The 22,227-nt window shown below is 44.3% G+C and overlaps 1 long non-coding RNA gene across 1 annotated transcript; it reads left to right on the plus strand.

Annotated features, from left to right (window-relative positions):
• The first annotated feature begins 9,362 nt into the window (after positions 1-9,362).
• Positions 9,363-21,205, plus strand: LOC135396134 (uncharacterized). The gene is made up of 3 exons (XR_010423323.1): positions 9,363-9,481; positions 18,718-19,248; positions 20,820-21,205. It is a non-coding gene; the product is annotated as an uncharacterized LOC135396134 (long non-coding RNA).
• Positions 21,206-22,227: the final 1,022 nt, after the last annotated feature.

Genomic DNA, 22,227 nt, shown 5'->3' on the forward strand with positions numbered 1-22,227 from the left:
TTGCCCGACATCGTTCCCTAGGTCGTTTGCGTCACTTTACCACCGGCTCCGCCTCAACGTGCCCTACAGCCGACGTCTCCTTCACAAGCCTGGAAAGGCGGATTCACCCAACTGTTGCAGCTGTGGGACTGTTGAGGACACTGAACATATCTTATTATCCTGTCCACGGTATCAGCAGCACAGACAATCTCTACAAGCTTCCTTAGCTCGGCTGGATGGCAGACCATTTGATGTCGTTAAGGTTCTGGGCCCTTGGACACCCGACCATCCGTTTCACGCCATGCAAGCGGTTGTGCGATTTTGCGCAGACTCCAAGTCGGTGGACACAATGTGACTGACAGTGTGTGTGGACAGTGTGTGTGAGTGACTGACTGAGAGTCTTTGTCACTCATTGGTTTTATTGTAGATAGCCATTTGTGTTTTCCTAAGTGATCTGGAGTAGCCGGCTCTCGTAATGATTACCTATTTCTCCATTTTTTATTCTTTTCTGATCAACTCAACTCAACTCAACAATATCTTCTTTGATTAAATCTGGTGTCCATTTCTCGTTTTGATATGGTATTGTGTAGCTATTATTTCCCTACATGTTGGAGGGTGTGTCGGTTTGGTTATTAATGATATCTGTTGATTGTGTTGATTCGAATTATTCCTTATGTCTGCGCTATTCACTTCATAAGAAACTGATTAATTAAATTTGTGTCATGTTGGAATATTAAACTGAGCTTCCATATTCTGCTCGAAATTACTTACATCTATCAGAACTTGTAATTAAAACTCCTGTGATGCAATGATGGTTCTCACGTCTCAGACTTTTTACAATACAATTTGTAATTTTGATTGTAATCGTAATATCTAAGAATATCTTCTTTGATGAAATGTGCTAGTCCATTTTAATTCTGATTCATTGAAAACTTGTGTGTATGATTACAGTTAATAAAAATATTGTGTTTGATCTGTGATACCTATTCAGTGCTATTGTATCGTACCTGTAATAAGTATATTCTTTGTTACGTGCATTGTATTGTGTTTCTTCTGCTTCAGGTTTTTTGGCTGGGTTTTTCTCCTCCACACAGAGTCGCAGCATAATTCCTGGCACTATTGATATATTTATATATCAATAGTCCCAGGTGTATATATATCAATATATAAATATATCAATATATGTTTATATATATAATAAATATATTTTCACTCGTACTTTTGTGTATGGCTATCCTTTGCATGTCTATACTTGCATGCAAACCGCCCACTGCACACCTGTTGTGGCGGAAAAAAAATTGTGAGGGAATTCGGCCCAGGCTGAAAAATACGCTACGATAAGCGCACGCGCAGCCCTCCCCCCACCGGTTAGCGCGCGGACAACCTTCCGCACACGCGCCGCCCGCCGATAAGCGGGAAACATTCGCGAAGGGCCCAGGGGTCACCGGCACAGGCGTCAGGAGTCCATGTTGCTAACTCTCATCCCCGCTTACGCCCAAAATAATATTGCCCAGCCAATGTGGACTCTTCGCAGGCCTCCTGTATGTGACCACATTCCTGGTCTTCTGCAGGAGAGCCTTATTCCTCCCGCTGTTGCTCATCAACTGACGCTGGAGCGCCTCAGCTCAGCTTACTTTCAATGACTCTCAGTGTACGCCGATGGATTAGTGTCTCCAGACGGATCAACAGCAGCCTTCTACACCCCACATGAAAACCTTGACCATCGAATCCATCCCATTAGAAACCAAAGAAGACCCTGCGAACCTGATCAGTGACACCTTCTATGCGCACATGCTTGCGCTCACAGACGGCTTCTCCGCATGGCATGCCAAACTGTACGAGCGTTGCCATCATCGTTGGCATGAAAACATGGTGTGTTATGAATATGCCTTAACAAGTTTTCGTGTGTTTTTTGGCGTGCATCACGTGTTCTGTGCTTCCACAGGATACCATTATACATTCTAACCATTCATTATACTACGATACCACTATACCATACTAAACAAATTTTATCCTGCTATAGCCTCAAAAAATGCCAGTCAGGTCCACGTGGTCTCACATCGCCATTTCGCCGCCTGGAGCGATGCGTACATATGGAAATGGTCCGTTTGGCAACTAGACGGACAGTTGACTGGATAGGAATTTCCCGGAATGCAAAAACTTTGCGCTTTTGGTTCATAACAGGTCGCATTTTTACTGAATTATACAAGGTTGACTCACTGGATAACACAAGTTGCAGACACTCTCCGCAAACCGAAACTGTCGAACACATCCTGATTTCTTGTCGAGTATATGCTGAGGTGCGAGAAAAATACCTTGGACAAAGTTGGAATTTTTCGCTGGATGATAGCCTACATCACAGGGGCTCTTTCAATCAAAGACACTTCAAGAGCTCGCAATCTCCTTCCTCCAGGGAACGGGACTCACCCAAAGTCTATGTCTCAGAGTTTATTTGCCCACGGTACTTCTCACCAATCGTAGAAGGGACCAGTCCACAACTTTACTTTCGACTCTCATGATTTCAGCATCTGATATCATATAATCTCTTTTCATCTCATCTAATCTCATCTCGTGGTTACAGTCCTGACGATGTCCACATGGGCGAGGCCAATAACGGCAAGCCAAAATGTTCACCACCACCACCACTGCAAGTAACATAATCACACATAACAGGCAGGTTAATCCCCTTGTCCCCCACTCCTTCCTGTTGGCCTCTCTCCATCTGTACTCCGCTTATAGCCACAGTTGCTTCGCGGCGCTCACACGGAATAAAAAACAAACAAAAAAGGCAAAGTTGTACACGTTACCGCAAAAAAGGAACTAAAATGCCGTAACTTGTTACCCCAGACAAAAGGCACTAACTACGTTACTCGTTACAGATACACACACAGAAAAAGAAAAATGAAAAGGAACGAGTTCTCGTCACCCATCGAGTTACTTTTACGTTACGGTTATATTCCATGGAGCAAAGGCGTAAAATACGCATTACTGTACTTTGTTTAGCCTTAATCGTCAAATTTCCTTTCAGCAGTCGCCGATATTTGGCAGAGGGAGTGTCCTTCTGCTCAGTAGTTACAAGAACTGTTTCCGTCCGAAATATCGGCCGGGTCAGAGCTGAGGGTTTTGCTTCATCCTACGTTCACCGGAACGCTGGAACGACTTTCACGAAGAACTGGTGTAGAAAATGAGCACCACTTATCTTGGCACATTTTCTCATGAAAACGACCGCCGCCACATGAAATGTCAGCGTACCCCACACATAGTCTTAGGAACTCACAAGTTCAATTGTTGCCGAAGGATGAGACAAAGAGGGGGGGGGGAAACAATGGGCAGTTTACCAAGAACGCCCTTCGTGGTCAATGACACGTGTGGCGGTATGAGAAACCTGTGGACCCGGCATCCAGGTCGGGTCACCACGTGTTAAGAGCGCATGGAATGTCCACATGCTTCCGAACGCGTGGTGCACGATTCCCCTACTCTCGTGTCACCCTTCTCGCTGTTGACCTTTGGAGGGGTCTTGGCGGCACAGCGGGTGATGCGCGACGGTTTAGTTAAACCCCGAGGAGGTCAAGACAAGAGACAACCACCTATCTTCGTCGTTCGCCTGGCAGAAGAAGCAAAAAGGTGCTGAGCACGCACGCAAGGTAACTTCACCTTCCCTTGCCACGCGCTGCCAGGATCACTTTATTTTGTCCACTCCAAACCGAAAGTGAAACTAACAAGATTTGTGCTCGACGCAAAAAGGTTCAATCCAACACTCGCTTCCCCCGTGCCGTTTCCCCCGCGTGTCAAGTCCCCTGTGCCAACTTCCCCGTATTGTTGCATTGAATCTAAGCGCGGTTAGGACGAGACACAAGGGAGAGACAACGACAGGACAGGCGCTTCACCGTCTTGATTCCCCCGCGCGCGGCCTTTGGGAAAGGAAAGCAGAGCTCTATCCTGCGTCCTCTGTGGTCTACTTGAGCCGTGCTTGACCCGTGAGTCAGTTTAGATCATCAAGGGCCACCTAACCCTGCCTTTTTGGGCGGCACACGTCCGAATTCCAGAGCACCTTTCCGAACAATTTTTGTCCAATCATATGGAGGAAGCGATGTTAGACCTCGGGCTTAAAAGATCTACGGGAAGACCATGACTTAAGTTCGCCATGGATATCCTCAGAGCCAGAGAGGGAAGGACGTTGCCATACTTCGTGGGTACAGGTTCAATCTGCACGTCGCAACAAGAACGGAGCGATGTTCAAAGTACTACGCCAACGGCTGTGGAGCCACTATATGATGACGGAAAGCAGCGACATCGTCAGGAGCCCTGGTAGGCCCGCGACGAAGCTATAAGCAGGGTGGCCATGCTACAGCAGGCCAGCGGTGGCAGAGCACGGTGGCGAATGAAGAAATGGTAACAGAAGGACGAGGGTATCCGGAAGGGTCTAGAGCAATGCCTGATCCGTGGGGAGTTAACCTTACTGAGTTCCACAACAAGATTCAGCAATTTTGTGGGATATACGTAGACTTGACCCGGTTTTATGTTAGCCATTTTGTAATAAAAAAATTTAAAAAAATGTTCACCAGTGAGAACTCATCATCTTACTACAGGTTTGTATTCTTATCCTTTACAGAATTTTTATAAAAAATGCTACGAGAGCTGCACACATGTCGTTTTTGCAGTTGAGTGTTACGACTAGGCGGACATCCTTTGGAAGATAGTATATAACTACAAGATGATTAATTACCTAAAATTCATTAATTAAGTCTTTGAGGGAATTTTGGACAAAAGCGAGATAGCAGAACGGAGACAATTCTCGTTTAAAGCCATTCTCTCTTATAAAAAGCCAGAACAGAGTGCGTGCTGTGAAATATCAATCGCTGAACTCCATCTACGCTGACGGGGGCTTATCCGGGCCGGAAAGCGGATTATCTAGCTAGCAGATCGGCACCTATACTCCAATATTATCCATCGCTCCAAATCACGTGGCCCTCTGACGTGAAATGAGCGCTGTACTCCCTGCATTCCCGGTCGCCGCGGTTTTGGGCTCATTTACATATCAAAATTCGGGGATGGATACCTTTATGGGTCACACTACCATTGCAGGGGAAAAGCGACAGGTGAATCGGGAGCGGGGGAAATGAGCTCGTTGTTTTCGTGCCGGTAGAATCGAGACGGGGGAGATGAAATCGGGGGAATCGTGCTACAGCCTTTCCGAACGTCGTTCACGTTAGCGAGCATTTAACAGGTAACGTAACACGTGGCTCGTAACAGGGTTATTATAGCCTCCCTGTCGAGAGAATTTGGACAGACGTGGACGAAGACGACATCTTCACTGCAGCTTGCTGCAGGTACGACACCCAAGCGCATTGCATCACTTGCAAGGCTGAGTAGAGTACTCTAAAGATAGCGCGACGGGCTTGTCCACATACAGAGTTCTTCCAGCGTACACCACACAAAGCTGTAAAAAGGTTAGGCTCAGAAAGCACACATTTTACGTGAGGGACGACACCTATAAAGCCGCCTTTGCAAACGTGCCTACAAGCTTGCCGTGACAATTTGTATAATGGCTATAAAGTGGCATGCGAACTCTGTTACCTAAAATAACGGTTTTGTATGGCAGCGGCTTATTTTAAGCGAACAAGGTAGCGTAATTCCTTAAGTCTGAGCAGCGGGACGGGGATGAAGACGACACAGAACAGAACCATGCTTCTTACGCATTAATTATGCCTCAAGGAATTATGCTACTTTCTTCAGTTACACAGCAGCTAGCCGGCTTACTGTTACATACTTACATACTTACTACGGGCTTACATAGTCGTGTTCATTATTATCTTTTATTTTTTTGGAGGGTTTGTAAGGAGTAGCAGAAGACGCGAGTTCAGGTACTCCTTTTTTTTACACACAAACGAGCAAACTAGATGTGTACTAGAACAATACGGTATATGATAAAATGACATTTATTTTATTCCATATTCATTTATTCATTTTATTCATCCAGCTCTCACTAAGTACACAACATTACATATGTGCGGCCGCACAAGGAGCTTGCGAGTGTGTGGGGCTTCAAAGACAAAAGATTCCGTTCTCAAAATAAGGTGCCGCCAGTGAACACTCTTCTAATCCTTCCAATCCTTCTAAATGTCCTTACTGAACAGCGATAAAGAAACCTCTCCAAGCAGTGTGACGCTACGGGGACACCGAGCCCCCCAAAAGCAGGGTCTGAAACCGGAACGGAACCGAAAACCGCTTGGAACCCAATTTTTTTTTCAAGAACCGGAACCGGAACGTAACAGTAAGTTCACCATCGGCAATTAATCGAAACCGTAACCTGCACCGAAAAATGTGATTTCGGTTACCGGTTCATGTGAATCGGTTCAAGCATAAACGCGAACAACTTTGGATGCGATATTTGTATAGCTTTACAACTCTGATTAGTGGTGTAGTACGTGCTTCTGTTAAAGTAGATCGCTTCGCCATGTGCATGTTTTTCATTCAGAAGTTGTGTGCACAACACGACATCTTATGCGCTTGGACCATAATCGTATGACATACGCGTCGTATGACATGTATTGCGTACGTCCCTTATGAGTTATGAACTGTATAATTGTGATCATTTAAGATATCAAGCGTTGCACGCTGTTTGCTTCCACATCTATTTGCTTGACCGCTTAATGCACGCACCTTTTCTCTTCTTGTAGCTTGTTATAGCACGAGCGAAATGAATGTGCACGAGATTAGAGTCACTAAATGAGCTACGTAGCTTATTTCGCTTATTTTGACGCTATAAGAGATAATAGAGACGACAACAAATTGTTTTACGGGGAATGTCGCATACGGCCAAAGTGCGTCGAAGAAAAGGTTCACTCTTTCTTCGACCTAGCAGATGGCACTGCACCACCCTTTCGGAGCGCAACAGATAAATATCTTCATTTTTACCCGTTTGTGCTTTGTAGCTCATTTTGCGACATCCACGCGGCCTGTAGATACATCCTAGAGAAAACCGAAAAACACCGGTTCTACTTGTGGTGTCAGGACCACTACGAAGGGACGACTGAGTCCGAAGAAGGTCGGGATAAGAATGAAGGTTTAATTCCGCGTTCTCGCGGTTGCCGAGCCGATGACGATACCGATGAGAAATGCAGAGGGTGAAGACGATGCGCTACACTACTGATTGGTTACCGGTAACCGCAAATATTAAAACAGCGAATCCCGTAACAGGAACCGCTTTCAGAGACTGACACTGAACCATAACCGTAACCGAACCGATATTCGTTTCGGTTTAAGTCCCTGCACAAAGGTACGTTAAAGACTGCAAACGTACGTCGAGTGCGATGGCACTCCGTCGCCCTGCCAATTTTCTCGAGGCTCGTCGGGGCAACTCGGCTGCGCACCGAGCGGGTGTACCGGTGCGGTTTATCAAAGATGGGGTGTCGCACCCGGGCGCACCTGTGCGCTCCGGTGCAGGATATCGAAGATGTTGTATAAATACTTCAAAATTAAATTAAGTTAGAGTAGCAAATACTTACAAAAGTATTTAGGATACACTTAAGGTACTTCCGTAGGCTTCGTAGAAAAACACGTGAACGTGAGTTTGACACACGTTTGAGTTCCCTTCCCGGCCACCAAAGCATCTTCTTCTTGGGTAAGCAAAGCTTGCATTTCACTGAGATATTATCGGTTTCCGAAAGAGCATATTCGAGAAACGTCGGAACGTATGGCCAAGTGAGTGAACTCGCCTCTTTCGTTGGCTCCATTCTACGAGAGGTGTTCAAGTCAAACTGGGACTGTTCATTTTTCGCAAAAGTAAAATGAACTAGGCGAGAAATTAGTTTTATTTTTCAACGTAATCTCCAGCTGCACTAAGCACATGTCCCAGCGCTTCACGAGAGCTTGGATGCCAGCAGCGTAGAAATCCTTACCGGCGCGTAGCAGCCATGATCGGACCGCATTCTTGACCTCGTCATCGCAGCTGAAGTGGCGGCCCCCGAGGAACGCCTTCAGTAGCCCGAAGAGATGGGAATCGCTGGGGGTGAGGTCTGGACTGTAAGGTGCAGCAACTCCCAGCCAAGTTCCTGTAAGGTGCGTGTCGTGAGATGCGCGGTATGCGGGCGTGCATTGTCCTGTAGGAGGAGGACTCCTTTGGTGATGAGGCCCGGCCGCTTTTGCGTCAGCTTCTTATGCACATCCCATGAGAACCTGGCAGTAATATGCACTATTGATGGTGGTACGACTGGGAAAAAAATCAACATGAACAACGCCAGCCTTGTCCCAGACAACCGTGGCCATGACCTTACTCGCAGATGGGGTGCTTCGGAACTTCTTGGGTGCTGGCGAGCCCGGATGCTGCCACTGTTTTGATGCGCGTTTAGACTCAGGAGTGAAATGGTGCACCCACGTTTCATCGCGCATCAGATCAAGGAACGGCTGTCCTTCAGTGTCGAAACGGTACCTTAGCTCTTGAGAGATTTCCAGTCTTCAGTGCCGGTCAAACACGGAGAGTTCGGGGGACTGTACGCCGAAATAAATCTTTTAAAATAAATTAATATTATTATTATTAATAATATTAATTAATAAAAGTATTCATACAGGATGCACACTCTTAACCCTTGGACCAGCTCAGAGCTGAGCTGTGAATGAGGATAATAGGCTTGGGGGGGGGGGGGGGGGGGATGGTTATTGCGCTGTTTTGGATGGATTGCGCGGCGGCAGTCATTCGCACTGGATGTTATTATGCCATAGAGAGAGAGAGAGAGATAAAGCCTGCGAGGACACACCACAAATAAAATTCGCCAGCCGCCCAATCAGAAAACATCCCCTTCCCACTAAGTTGGGAACACTGGCCACGGGTCACGAACAGAGACACAACCTACTTCCGGTGTAGCGAAATCGTGGTTCACTGTTCTAACCCTGGCTAGCCCCAAGCGCGATGAACGCACTATTTTCCGCGGCGGACGTAGAGCCGTCGGCTGTCCACCAATCAGGGACGGTGGATTTTAAAGTATTTATTTCGAAGTGTTTATTCTTCAAAGTTTATTTTTCGGAGTTTATTTCGACAACGTGGATTTTCTCATGATTTATTGATGAATGAATTATGATTTCGTTTAAAAATGATGAGAGCTAAGTGTGTAGCCAATGATGTTCACATTTACCCGTTCCACTCTATAGTATTCTTGCAAGATATATGGGTGCAAGGAATTAAAAGCAAAAAGAAGTGAATTCCCTTCTGTATCATAATTGCTGCGCAAAAGCACGGCACCATTTTCTCTTGGATGTATATCGAACACGCATTCTTTTCTTTTTTGGTTCGCGACGGTCGACTGGCGGAACGAAGACCTATTGTTTCCCATTCGTATACGTATATGTCTGTACCGCGTTTTGACGATGGTAGGATAACTATTGACCTGAGGAATAATATGGGTTTATGTGGTTGTGAATTGACTTTGGGTTTACACTCGATGTGGCTACAAAACAATGTGACAGTGCGCGTGCTCGTTTGTGAAGCTGGGACCCCACTTGACAAGTAAGTTCTTTGTGTGTGCCTTTTCGGGTGGCAGGAGCGATAAATTTATGCACTATTGCGTGAAATATTGGGTTTAAAAAAAATAAGGGTAATTGCGTTTGCATTGCTAATTGTAGGATAGGCCGAGCGTTTTTAATGGAGTTGCCTCGCGAACCTGGTGAAGTCTTTGTTTTGTGCAGGCTATTTTACGAGTCCCGACGCCGGTCCTGTTGCGCTGCATTTGATATGCTTTCCTGAAGCAGTATGCTTTGTTCTTGTAGTGTGGTTCACGGCTTTAGCTCTAATTCAATCAGTAGAAATGAATGGGAGTGTTTGTTTGTTTGTTAGTATGTGTCTGCAACGTTCCTAGCGCTGTTCAAGCTCATTTTCTTTGCAAAAATTCAGACTTTATGGTATTAAGCTGTCCGAGTAGAAGTGACTTTCCCTGCTCGCTTAAGATAAATTGTGTGTCCTTTTTCTGTGCTTTCTTCACGCAGGGACAATGCAATTGTGTATTTAGCATTATGCAATATTTATCTGATAGCAGAAATAGGTGTCTTTGTCACAGTCTATTAGCGTGTGTCTCGTTATTTTATTTTTTTCTCTTATAGCTATGCGAGCAAAAGTGCGTGCAATTTGTCACTGCTCTACTTTTACGCAGAAGAAAGCCTCCTGGTAAAAGCTGAATAGTGTTCTATCAGTGGAAGTGGGGTTGTTTGTTTGATTTTGTTGGGTGCTCGATATGTTGAAGTAAGCAGTGCTTAATTTTGCATTAATGGGTTTTTGAGCAGAAATGCTGGTATCTGAGCACGGAGTAGAAATTCCTATATTTCTCTGCTCCCTAAGAAAATTTATACGTCGTTTTCCGAGCAGGAAATAGCAAACCGCCTTTAGTTTACGCGAAATAGAAAAATGAAGTTACGCTCTGAAGTGTATGCTCTATGATGTTCTGTCGCAGGCTTAGGCCTTTTCCCCGATGAGCAGTATTTTGTATGCGATGTCGTATGTCTAGACTTGTTCAGTAGTGTCTTTCTTGCTGCAATTTTTACCCTTCGCTAATATCTTGTTGTCGTGTTGTGTTAGCCGTTGAGCTTCGTAGCGATGTGGGGTAACGGTGCGATTATTCCTAAGCGCTCCGTGTTAAGCCTTTTCCCCGTCGTGTGTTGTACGCGTTGTCCTGTGTGCGTGCGTGCGTGCGTGCGTGCGTGCGTGCGTGCGTGCGTGTGTGTGTGCGTGTGTGTGTGTGTGTGTGTGTGTGTGTGTGTCTTATAGACGTCTAACAGCCTATACGTTATTTAGACCTCTACAGAAAGCCGTCGACTAGACATCGCTCAGACATTGCACAGTAGACATATAATTTTTGACGTACAATAGATGTATAATTTCTGAACGTATAGTAGACGTCTAATTTTTTATGTCTAATAGCTGGCTAATTGTAGACCGTATTGAAAAACACCTGTACATGGCCACACGGATGACGTTTTGAACTTCCATGCCTTGATCTATAGGGCCAAGATGGTGCAATGCGTAGTCTTATCATACAGGCGATGTATAGGACCTACATGAAGCAATACAGAATTCGATAGAGGTCAGATATCTCAAGTGAAACATGGTAATCCCATATCACGCTACAGAGCACATCCAAAGCCATAAGGTGGTTTTTCACATCCTGCATAAATACCCCTGGGGACAATCTAGGCCCATGTGAGATGAACCGATGGGGTGTATATGTCCATCATTTTAATGTACTATGAAGGAATAACATACGGTAAAATTATTTGACAAATTTGTCGTAACAATGAAACTCCAGTGCTGTGATATATCTGGTCACCAAAAGCTTTACTTTTGAAGATCTGCACTGCACAGAAATGTACTTCAAGTGCTGAAATTAACATGATCCTATAAAACTGCCGTGATTTTCAAAGCATGTGCATGGCTGTATGGTTTGTATTGGTGCCCTCTCAGCTTAGTGCCAGTATGTTGGAATGAACACACGGTACTGTTTGCAAAGTTTATTGCAATCTATAACAACATTGCATGCAGTAGTACACGCACACTATCATTAAAGCTTCTAGCCTTCTGCTGTAAAAAATTAACATGGCTGCAAAATGAGATTTATACGTAAATCCTCAGGGTTTCATGGGCAACAGAAAACAAGAAGAAAAAAAACATTCTCTCATGACTGCTTTCTGGCTTGTCCATCTTTTCCTGCCTTTCGTGTCCACCATCAGTGCACAGTACTGATGACGTTCACTTGCATGCAGCGATCGGAACCGTTACCTTTTTCGGTTCGGTTCGGGTTCGGGTTCAGGCATATTGGTTTGGTTCGGGTTCAGCTCCGCAGCAGTGCAAAATATTCGTTCGAACCGGTTCAGGAAAGTGAATTTTAAGCAAATTGCCATGGACTAAAAACAAGCACATCCTTACGATTCTCAAACAACACAAATGTACTTTTGTCATTATTGTTGCCAACACAGCAATGGTTCACAGCAACACTCCATGTGACAAGTCTATATTTCAGGTGCGATGCTACGGTACCATACTATATATACTTCTTATGTTCACTCATCATATACACCCCGTTACATCCTGCTCAGGAACTGGCCAGGGACTTGCAGCAACCAGTCTACCATAGGACCAACGAAATGCGACCGCCAATTACAACTGCAAGGAAGTTTTCGTCTGATCTGGGGACAAAGTAGAAGTGTCGCACATGTTGAAGATATTGAGGTAGAAGATTGATATACTTGTAAATCCCCTGTCACCTGACATATGATGGACTAGACCCGATGCAACCACGTCAGAATTAATGACTGCGATTATTTACCACACCGTCACATGTGTAGTTCAAGCTCCGTGTAATACGCTACATTGCGACTTATGTTCTTGTCTCACCAGCGTTAGGTCTAACCCTCTGCCTTGTATTTTTCTTCTTGTTAAAATACCTGTTAAAAATCCTACAGTTGGCGATACAAAAAATAATATTAGAATAATATCAGAAAAATAAAATTTTTCTGAACAGTTTTCTTCTTGACAATACACGTTTTCTTCTTTGGTGAGAATACACTCCTCTGCCTCTGAACGCGCGGCCTATAAAACAGTTGTCGGGGCAGTATCGCTTGTGGTGCTGTTCCTAACAAGATTTTTTCTTAAAATGCACTGTTTTGAGCGTTGCCCGCTACGATGCCAATACATAGATCTCATAGATCATAAAGTCAACAAAACAATATACATTTGGAGCGTTGTTATCTGGTATGTACGATGGGCGCACAAATTCTGTGACTCATCTAATCCGTCAACAATACAACAAGATAGAGTGGGTGTAAAAGGGGCTACCTCCATAGCAGCTCTCTTACTTGATGACGATCATAGATTGAGAAGTTACCCGTCAAAAAGAACTCGTTACAAATTAAGTTACCGTGTGCAAAATGTAACTAAGTTAATAACGAAGTTCTTCAGCCTGAAATGTAACTCGCAGTTACTGAGTCACTTAAAAAAAAGAAAGAGTTACTTCCAAGTTACTTCGGACACAAAATAGCATTACGCAGGTGCAGCGCGCGCGAGCAGTTGAGTTAGACCTTGAGCTGCCTGCGGAGGAGTGCAACACGCTTAGATCGTTTTCGTTTATGTCCAACAATAGACCTCTCCCTGTTTGTAAACAAATGACGTCATAGTGTTCGACAGCGCCAAAATTTGGTAGAATTGAACTACGCTCGAAGCTAGAGGTGAACAAGGTCACGCCCAAGAGCCACGGTCTTGAAGGGATTACGATATGGTCCCTTGAAGGGACGCGACCCTCGGTCCTACTTTTCTTTCAATGGGAGGCAGCGAACAAGTTCCCGTTTGTGGAACCCAGCCCTCTCCTTCCGATTTGTTTCGGTTTCAGTCTGTATATGTCATGATGGCGTTTCTCTGGTAGAGGTCTATAGAGGTTTGCATCTCACTCCTTGTGGGCGCACAATGGTTTAGCGTCATTTCAATGGCAGCGGTTCTTACTTCCTGAATAAAATACTGTCATTGATTGAATATCACATTTTATGGCAAAAAATGCCATGAAGCAACCGGAGAGAAAGCAAGAAAATATGTGGACGTGAGTGAAAATCGAGTTAAAAGTAACTTGGAACTTAACTTAAGTTACTTTGGCAAAGTTGCCTAAAAAAGGAACAAGTTCCTCTGAAAGTTACCACGGCGCAAAAGTACCGAGTTAAGTTACCAAGAATAGGAACTCAGTTACAGTAACGAGTTACTTGTAACGAGTTAGCTTGAACCGATATATACTCGTCTTGTCGTGAGTCCAGTCCCTGCCAGAACGGCCGTTAGTTTTAGAGCACAAAATGAAAACATGGGTTGCTGGATGACAAAAATCGCGCATAAGGAAGCCTATATAACTGCCAAAAGGACAACCCCAAAAACTGAGTGAACGCAATAGCTGCGAGGAGCAAATACCTCGCGCAGTTGCAGTTTTGTTTTGTTCAGTTTCAGTTTCGAATTTGTTTGGTAACACGGCTCAATCCGCTGTGTACATCTTACTTCCGATCTCTCACAACGCGCATTAAGTCTGAATCGTTTCGCGAACTGGTAACTGCTTAAATTTATTCCAGTTCGGTTTAGATACCCTATCCCTGCTTGCATGACAAGACAACGAGGATGAAACAAACTACACAGACACGCACTCACTTCCAATGCAATATTACTGCATGCAGACTTGCTTGGCACTGAGGATCAGCAGCAGACAAAGGCGGGTTAGAACACACATAACCGACATCACTACTGCCATCTATGCCGACTGTTTTATATGTTCTAACCAATGGCTTTGTCTGCTGCTGCCCCTCAACACCAAGCACAATTAGGGTTCTTCGTTTTCGGTTTTTATGATTTTTTCAAATTCGGGGGGTAAAGATCGGGTGCTGTTTACATAAGAGAACTCGGGGAGAAATGGGGCACTTCGATCTCTGTCTGATATGTCATCGGGGAATTTTCGGGTGAAACGAAAGGCATGTGAAACAAGGCACTGCTGTGACAGTGGGACGAGAAACAATAATCTTTACATTCCCGCTCGGAACTGGGGCTGTGAATGACCGTGGTATTCAAACACATGTCACAGTTCCACAAAGTTCGTCTTTTTTCTCCTGCAGGAGGGGATTATCAAAGCATTACAAATAGGTTGACACAAATAGCTCTCTTTGCTGACATTATGATTCACTTTTCCGAGAGCTTACCTACAACCACAAGTTGAAGGACCGCAAGGATTTTGTGTAGGTATCGGCTTTCACCCGGATACTTGAAAACTAGACTATATACTACTATATACTATAAACTAGACTATATACTAGAATATATACTATATTCTAGTTTACCATGATTTACCAAACAGAACACCTTTCGATTCTTTAGATTCCAAGAAACCGCCATTACGCGTCGCTGAGTTGCCCGCCATTGGCGGAGTCCGCTGGTTCTGTCGAAAGAAATTTCAGTAATATGACGGTTCCTGTTTCAAATTTTAATTTACATTTGATGACAATGCTGAGAATGGATTTAAAAATTATATTACTTCAGTTGGTTCAGTGGCGGTTGCAGTTGTTTAGGGGGTTAACACCCAAGTTCCATCCATGACAAGTTAATCCATATCCGTAGTGTCCTTTTGAAACCGCGTATCCGTTAACCGTTTACAAAGCGGACAAAGCGATTCTAGGCGATGCGATGTGATGCCGTGCCAGCTCCAAGGCCTTTCGTGATTGCATTTCATTTATACGTCGCTGATGTTGTGCAACTAGGAGGTGAGTACTTTACTTTACAACATAGGTCCCTGTATAGTACCAGTGCAGTGTGGAATATCAAATATGTGGTGGCGACCGCGACTCAGTATCCGTTACATAGGCTAGATACGCGACAGGGTATAAATTAACTTAGTCAAGTCGTTTCTTTAGGTGACAACGTAGCGTGCTATGCCAGTGAATTAAATCCGCCTTCGGCGCACTCATATCAAAATGATACGACGGTATATGCAATCAACTTAGCCGCCTTTCTTCGTTCCCGTCTCCGAAACTACGATTCCCGCATTGAGCGTTTACTACCCGCCGAGCAAATTGTTAATCTCATTATATGTGTCGTGTTGGAGGCACATTTATCAAGAATCTTGTAGAAGAGTTTAGTGGTTTTCTCCGGCATTACTTATTCGTAGCTTTTGGCCTTTTGCTATGTAATACATCCTTTTGTTTGTCTTCCTTATGCTTGCAGTTACACAGGCTGGCCTTACTCATTCATGCAGTGCACCTGTAAGACGCAGCAGAAATAAAGAGGTGTGCATTTTCAAAAGATGCCATTGTGACACAGGTAAGAGCAGTCATGATAGACGGAGCAGCTATATTGACCCTAAGGGAATGCACTTTTTTTTTTCAGCAAAGTCTAGCAGGGCTGAATTACACCCTGTGCTAGTTCCTGCTGGAATGCTAGTGTGCAATATGGCTAGCTGCTGAATACTGTCGAAAACTGACTTGTTCTACAGCTTCACCTGAGTAAGTGTCCATGTGCTACAAAACCGGTTGTTATGGTACAAGAGGGAATTCTTATTCTACAAAGAAGTTACCAGACTTGATTGAGGATCCGTCGATGCTGCAGCAGTGGTGCTTCCTGACATCTGAGAAAGCTTTCAGGGATTCGTTTTACTAACAGCGGACTTCTCGAGTACACAAGTGCATACATTTTATTCGGTTCTTTTTCTTTTCAGTGAAATATAACAGCGTCGAGCTATGCCCTTGGCTGGTATCGGCTGGAATGCTTGTGCGCAATATGACTAACTGCTTAGTGCTCCTTAAAATTGTTTCTGTAGGTAACCTGGGTAACAGTGTCCATGTGTCAAGAGACCAGCTGCTGGGGTACAAGAGGGAATCCTCCATTTACCAGACTTGTTCAAGGATCTGCTTCACTCTGTGGCTGCAGATGCTTTCTAACAGCTGACACTACAAATGCGCTCGATAAACGTGCCTTTATCCCACAAAACTGGAACCAGTAAGTGCCTTATTCACGCTTGTATAGCTATCCTTGAATTGTGGGGATGGGAGGCATCTGTGAGGGAGATGATCTTGGGCAGTGCTGCCGAGGGAAAGCAGCCTTTGTTTATCAAGGTAAAATAAATCTTTTGATGTTTGATTGACTGGCTTTGTGTTCCACTGGTTGAATAATTCATGAATAGGTGGCGCCATCAAAGAACTTTTTTGGAAAGATCCTAGGGACATTTGCTAAGAAATGAGCAGCATTTGCATATACGCTCACTAACTAAATAATCATTATAATTTTTTAACTTGATCTTGGGCGCCTTTGGTACCTGTTTTGTGCATAAAGACCTTCCATGAAAAATGTGTCCACAATTAATTATTTTTGCGAAATTGATTGCTTTCTGTTTACATATTTTTTGTTCAAAGCAGTCAACCAATGTTCTCTTTGTCAGCTATCTGGCTGTCAGTTACGTGTTTCCTTGCCCCGGTTGTTACGTGAAGGAGTGATGCAAGATAGAGAGCAGTCATGGGTGACGTTTCCAAGCACTAAACACAACCAAAATTATTACACATGAGGTGAAAGCGGCTGTGTGTCTATGTGCTGACTGCGCTGACTGACACCCCCCACTTTCACTGTATGTGGAAACATTTTGGTTGCATTTAGTGCTTAGCTGCTTATCATTTTCGAGGAAAAACCACAGTGTCTACCACGTCAAACAAAAGTAACAGCTCGTGTAGAAACCACCACCTGCTGCTGTTCCCCTCCTCCCGGTGTGTGATCCAGGCATATGAACACTTAATTGACAGCCGGATGCCTTACACGTAGAGCACATCGGAGCACTGTTCCATAACAGCTACTGCTGCAACAGCACAACTGCAATTAACCACTGAAACACCCATTGCTTCAAATACTGCCTGGTCGAAAGACTGATCTTCAAGCGCCATCAACAAAACATACATGGGACATATGTTAAGCGAAGGCTGTATTACGTGAAGTATGTGGAGCAAGATACCTGGCAGTTCGCTCCTGATATACACATTCCTGGAGCAATGATGTTGAGTACATAGTGAGGCTAACAAGTCATTCTAGTCATCACTTCCAGGGATTTGAAAGAAATTCATTCTAACATTCTTTTTGAAACATGTACATACATTTTTTATTATCTTCTAAAGCAAAATCTAAGAGGGTGGAGCCACAACTCTGTCTCGTTTCGACTGGAATGGTTATGTGTAATATGGCTAGCTGATTCATGCTCTCTAAAACTGACTTCTTGTTTTGCAGTTTTGTCTGAGTAACAGCGTCCATGAGGCGGAGAACCAGGGGTGCAGAGGGAATGCTTATTCTACAATTACCACACTTTTTTGAGGATCCACACCAGTTTGTGGCTTCAGGACCAGTGGTGCTTCCTCCGAGTACTTTCAAGCAAGTGACACTACAAATGGGTAGATTAGCGTGTCTTTAACCACCAAAGCTAATCATATTTTTGCACAATATTTGTGCTTCATTGTAACAAACAGATCTGAAGGTGACTAGTTTTGCATACTTTGTGTACAGTTTTTGGTTGAAATAAATTAATTACAAAATGCGTGCTCTCAGACTGAAGTACTCACAAAGGGTTATACACAGACAGAAAATTCACATTAATGTGCACGGGGGGTACGATAGACAAGACGTCTAAACTTCTGATAAGGGTATCAAAAGTGAGGTATAACAAAGGTCTAGTCCTACCTACTTCTGAAATGGAGGTATAAGACAGATCTAAGTCTAAACTTCAGTGCTAATGCATGTCTAAGGGCCAGGACTAATCTTAGGCATCATGTCTAGAAAAGGGGTAAATCATGTCTACGTACGTAGACATTCAATGTCAAAGGTTAGACGGCTATTAGTATTACATTAGCACGTCTACTGCTCTGCTAGTGGACGTCTACTTGACATTAGGTCTAGCCTTAGACATTCTATAGTTATCCCAGATGTCTAAGGTGATTCTTAATAATTTTCTCATGAAATTAGTTGAGAAAGGAACCGCTAGGGGGTTGTAGATGCGTGACTATATAGAGGAGAAAAAAACATTACGAGTCAGTTCTCTGCCTGGCTGTCGGATGGAGCAGTCGCATCGTTCTGCGCTCCCGGTGACTTCTGTTGTGGTGGGCTGCTTTCCTTCTGTGCCTGATTCTTTTTGTTGTTAGCTATTGATGGTTAGCATATTTAGTCTTGGTTTCCCAGCCTCTGTATTATGAGTGTTTTTCTCCTTGCATGTCCAGAGCTGTCCTAACCTGCCCAGACATGCCATGATGACGTCACAGCTGACGTCACAGGATGTCCAGAACTTGTGGTCACAGCTGAAGATGCTTTGCAACCTGCCTCTGTGCTCCGTCGCCCAGCGATGATTAGCGGCCGTTCCGGACCGCTTTCTTCAAGATGGCGTCGTTGATCTTCAACTAAACGCCTTCTCTCCACTCTATCTCTATCTATTTTTTTTTCTTTTTTATGAACACAGGTTGCCCCCAACTCACAGCTGGCCTGAACATGAGTTAGACGCTCCCCAATTAGTGTGATGACTCACTGGATGATGCTGATTACTGTGGGGGGTCCTAATTAACTCTAATTGCTAATTAAATCGTGTTTAAGGCTAGTTGCGAGTTGGCAGTAGTCTGTGTTCAGTTATTACTACTGTCCTGACACAGATGTTTCAGGCATGCCTGCAAGTGGGCGACCTCTAGCCTCACCCTCTTCGCTGGTGGATTTCATAGATCCATTGGAAGCAACCTTAGAAAGCTAAAGAAGAAGTTCAGGTAAGTCAAGTATATGGGCGCCATAAACGTGAAATAAAATCACATCACATAAAAACGCGAAATAAAATAGCGACATAACTGCTGTGAAAGACGGTGAGCAATTGTCCGGCCTCAGCAGCTTTTGGCAGGATTGTTTACCGAAAATATTGTTTCCGGTTCCGTTTCTGGACGATTTTCGGTAGCGGTTTCTGTTTCCGTTTCCTTTTAAGAATTTCGTTTCCGTTTCCGAGGTAATATCGGCACTGGTTTCTGTTTCTCATCCGGAACTCGTACGGTCACTCGTACGGTTTATTCGTACGGTCTGGTTTTGGCTTTTTCATGTCAGATATTCTAGTCACATAATGCATGTAAAAGGACAGCCACACCAAACACAAACACTAAAGACTTTAATGCAAAGTTCGTCACAAATCTTATACACCGCAACTAGATGCCTCTCTAGGTTGTGGAAATACATTCCTTTAGGCCTCAAAAGTCTCCGCTCGTGCGCAAAAATAACGCGTCATCCAAAACTTTCGCGCCCATCTTGCTGCGCAGTGGATTCAACACGAAAGTCCGGAAAGTAAACGAATGAGTGAATGAATGACTGGAAGAATAGTGCGGATATATATCATTTTCATATTAACGCGAAAACACTGAGGGAAACGTCCTGCGAATTTGGTTTCCGTTAACGTTACCACTTTTGAATTCCGTTTCCGTTTCGGTTTCTGGTAGTGGAAACTAAAACAATTTGGCTTCCGTTTCCATTTTCGTTTCCTGTTGAATTTCGGTAATTTCCGTTTCTGTTTCCGGAAGCCAACCCTGGGTTTTGGTGAGCAAGTTTCCGGTGCGCAACTATCCGGTGAGGAATTGTCCGCGCCCTTGGGTAATACAGGTCATTCACTGGCATTCACCCTCCAAGCACTTTCTTTTTGTAGTAAACATGTTGTAGATTATTATTGTTTTTTTTTCTGTCTAGCCAGTATATTTCCGAGCACCAAATCCTATGCATTTGAATTATTTGATTTCTAATACAAGAACCACAAAGCTTTTTCATAATCTCATGAAAAGAACAATCCCATTCAATGGTCATTCACTGAGGTGTTCACCTTAGGTCTTCTGTCTCTTTCGCCTTTTAACTTTCGGCCTTATGACAGTTCGCCGTTATGATTTTTCGGCCTTTTGGTTTTCGCCCTTCTGATAGTTCGGCGTTATGATTTTCGGTCTTTTGATAGGCTTCCGCTTTGGACAACGTAACTTTGAGTGTGAATCTTCAGTCCTGAAAGTTGTAACACTGACAACTGTGCTATCCCCTACATGTTATAATCCACAAACGTTTGTTCAAATGCCAAGCCACGCTCACGTCTTACGTTTACAGCAGTTCATGTATTGCGGCAATTTCTACGACTGTATTTCGTTCTACAGGATGTTATTCAGAACACGCGGTTGTTGTTGTTCTTACGTATGATTGTATTGCACTACGTCTACATGTGTTACCAGTGGACACCATTGTGACTCAACGTATTTTGAAAAAAGATATAATAAAAAACGTATGGCGCTTTTGCTAGTATGTAACCACTCCTTATAAATTTAAGGTAGAAAGGAGACTGGCTGACCGCGATGATAGAAAAATGGGGAACTTACGATTATATGACGCAGAATACAGCAGCGTAGCTTTTGGTGAGAAGCCAAGAGGTCGTTTTTCAAGCTTTGCTTCCACCTCTTCTGAGCTCCGCGATCCACACGCTGTTTTCCATAATGAACAAGCCTGAGCGTGGGCGACAACGAAACCAGATGACACACGATAAGTGCGACGACGGACTTCAACCATCAGCTTGCCTAAATTGACTCATTTTTTTAATAGTTATACTTGGTCTTTATAATTTTCTTCCGCCGGTTCACGCCGCTTGGACATGCTGCGACGGTGGTGGCATTGATTTGTTCGGCGCGCCTATTAAAGGTGATGTGATGTGGCTCGGGACTTTATATTGTCTCAACATTATTCCCTCTGGTTACTGTGTCACTACAGACTCAATCTCGTGTCTTAAATATTTTACCGACCTTATGCCATTGCAGTCCGCGTGCCTCCCACTGTATCCCCCAAAAACATTGTTTCTCTATGTGAAGCAAAAGTATCATACAATTGATCTCTACTTTTGACACGTGTTATATGTCATAGCCTTGTGGTGCGCAATCTGCAGTGAGTCTGGCATCAACAGTGCTCTCCAAAGGTCAATTTCCGTCTCCTCATCGAAATTGCCAGCAGACTTCCAACGTTGAGTGAAGAGCGGAGACGCTCGCGCTGCTGTTAGGAGAGAGAGAGAGAGAGAGAGAACCGGCAACTCTCGGTGACCTACTCTTGGAGAATGCGAACCAATTGAGTTTTGCGGCTTCTTTCGGAAATTCGTGGAAGGTCGTAAAGTTCTCTGACGCCCTCAGCCTTTGGGCTATAGGTTGATAATCATCATCATCATCATAGCAGCAGCTGGGCGACGTAGTACGCATCGCGGGGTGAGCACTAAAGAGCCGCTCCCTGGCAGCCCGTCGTACTGTGATCGTCACCGTTGAGAGAGGAGACTGAACGACGAAAATTACTTCGATGTTCGACGTTCGCGTTGGGGATTTATCTTTGTGTGCTCTTAAAGTAGCACAGAAGTCATTTTAACACCCTGTTTTCTTTCTATAAAACGGGCCAGTAAAATGCACCATGAGACACCCTAAAAATTCATAATTATCGCAGAAATTACATTTAAAGTACGCCGCAAAAAGCGACCGTGCGCAACAGTGGTGGAGAGCAGTACCAGCCTGTGACCTTCCGGTGAGGCTACACCGTCCTCGCTCGCTGATTGGTTCAGAGTATCGTCTGCTAGTCAGCTGTTCAGGGCTCTGAAGAAGCATTGCACACAGGGAAACTCCCACGGGACAATGAAATCCTCCATGTCCACGGTCACCCTTTCAATCCCTAATCCCCCCTCCCCCAGGGGACAGGTTTACAGACTACAA

Source organism: Ornithodoros turicata, chromosome 5 (assembly GCF_037126465.1).
Source record: "Ornithodoros turicata isolate Travis chromosome 5, ASM3712646v1, whole genome shotgun sequence".
NCBI lineage: Eukaryota > Metazoa > Arthropoda > Arachnida > Ixodida > Argasidae > Ornithodoros > Ornithodoros turicata.